Source organism: Vulpes lagopus, chromosome 2, assembly GCF_018345385.1.
Source record: "Vulpes lagopus strain Blue_001 chromosome 2, ASM1834538v1, whole genome shotgun sequence".
NCBI lineage: Eukaryota > Metazoa > Chordata > Mammalia > Carnivora > Canidae > Vulpes > Vulpes lagopus.
Genome location: NC_054825.1, coordinates 124,641,501 through 124,643,837, shown reverse-complemented (window position 1 = coordinate 124,643,837; position 2,337 = coordinate 124,641,501). Strand labels below are relative to the sequence as shown.

The window sequence follows — 2,337 nt, the reverse complement described above, 5'->3', positions numbered from 1 at the left end:
CAAGACTCAGAGGCTTAACTGACTGGGCCCCCCAGGGCCTCACAGGGATTATACTTTGAATGCTGGTTCCCTGTGTATATCCAATTTTCAAATTTATAACTAAGTTTAGTTTGTTCACATTTTTCATCCAATTCATTTTTTGTTTTCATGGTGAAAACTTGTTATTTGATTGAAATATATTAGGAGTCCTAAAAGAAATTCATATTGTCCAGTGAGTTTGCAAATTGAGATAATTCTCATTTATACCTCTCATAGTCTTCCTTTCCTCAAAGGGAGGTCAAGTATGTGTTGAGCCACACATTCCTTTTGTCCAGCTACATAACGTGACTTTCATACTACATCCATCCCCAAGGAAAGGCACCCAAAGGAAAGGACCATTAGCACCTGTCACCCTTCTTTCAAATACCAGGGACCCTAGCCTCATCATGAGGACTCTGCTGTCTTGTCCATTTCCTTCAGTTACTCATGAGTGAATACTTAGTACTTTGACATTGTAGTGCCAGCTGGTTTCCTCTCCAAGCTTCATTTGTTCTTAAGTGCTCTTCCACGTAAGCTAGGGCTATACTACCTGTGCCACTCTCAGAATGGCGAATGGGCCAGATGGGCCAGAGCAGCAACATCAATGGGGAAACATGAATTTTACTCTTTCCCTTATATGTTCAACTGAAGATAAGGAAGTGGGGAGTGGAGGTGGTTGTTTTTGTTGAAGTGTAAAAATATTTATGTTCTTTTAATTTATAGCCTGAAAGAAATAATATATACAAGGAAAGGATTATGAAAAAATTGAAAGATGACTGCTCAAATGCTAAAACTTTTTATTCTTCTTAAAAACACTTAAGTGCATTAGAAAAATATATAAATCCATGAAAGTTTACTTTTTTCTTCATATTATATCTTTCTAAGAAACACAACAAATAATTTACTTCCTGAACTTAATTTCCAATCAATACATCCTATTGTTTTATAAGCTGTGTTCTGGGTGAAATATTAAAAATATTTGTGGATTAAAATCTACAAAGTTTGATAGTCACAGACTCCAGAATAATAAAAGAAAAGTCAAATGAGTTTTTCTATGTCATGTTCACCAAAAATTTGATTAACTAATGTTTCGTTAATAATAGAACTTTTTATAGACACACACACACACACACTCTTAAGGTATTCATTTTAATAAACCACTGAAAGCATAATTGATAATATATAAAAATTATTAAAATAATATAAATACTAATGATAATCGCTTAAGTAGGCAAAGGATCTGAACTGATGTTTTTCCTAGAAAATATACAAATATCCAATAAGCCCCTGAAAATTCATTCAACATCATCAGGGGATGCACATCAAAGCCAGAATGAGATACCCTTTACCTCCACTAGGATGGCCACAACCAAAAAGACAGATAATAACAAGTATTGACAAGGTAGCATAGAAATCAGAACTTCCACCCAGGAGCCACTGCTCTTCCTCTTCCCCTAAGCAGCCTGAGGTGACCCCTGAAAATGGTTCAGTATTTACTTGGCCCAGAAAACCCTACAAAATCATGCAAATAAAGAGCTTTAAATCATCATGTTCACTTGAAGAACACACATGAAACTGCCCGGGCGATCAAGGGTATGCCTATCCAAAAAGCCACCAAGTATCTGAAAGATGTCACTTTGCAGAAACAGTGTGTGCCATTCCATCTCTACAACGGTGGAGTTTGTAGGTGTGCCCGGGCCAAACAGTGGGGTTGGACACAGCATCAGTGGCCCAAGGAGAGTGCTGAATTTTTACTACACGTGCTTAAAAATGAAGAGAGTAATGCTGAATGAAAGGGTTTAGGTATAGATTCTCTGGTCATTGAGCACATCCAGGTGAACAAACCCCCCAAGATGTGATGTAGAACTTCCAGGGCTCACATTGGATTAACCCATACTTGAGCTCTCCCTGCGACACTGAGATGATCCTTACTGAAAAAGAGCAGATTGTCCCTAAACCAGAAGAGGCAGTTGCACAGAAGAAAAAGATATCCCAGAAGAAACTGAAGAAACAAAAACTTATGTCCCAAAGTAAATTCTGCACAGAATAAATCAAATAAAAATTAAAAGAATGTTGGTTGTCTTTTATGTCTTTTATTATTAAACATATTTCAAGTATCCTCACAAAAAGAAAGAAGGAAGGAAGGAAGGAAGGAAGGAAGGAAGGAAGGAAGGAAGGAAAGAGAAAGAAAGAAAGAAAGAAAGAAAGAAAGAAAGAAAGAAAGAAAGAAAGAAAGAAAGAAAGAAAGAAAAAAGGAAAAGAAAAAAGAAGAAGAAACAAAGAAGTCAGAAATCCCATACACCATTAGTAGGAATGTAA

The 2,337-nt window shown here is 36.5% G+C and overlaps 1 pseudogene; it reads left to right on the top strand.

The window, feature by feature from the left end:
- Nucleotides 1-1,499: 1,499 nt before the first annotated feature.
- On the top strand, nucleotides 1,500-2,068 carry LOC121478126 (annotated as a pseudogene).
- The last annotated feature ends 269 nt before the right edge of the window (nucleotides 2,069-2,337 follow it).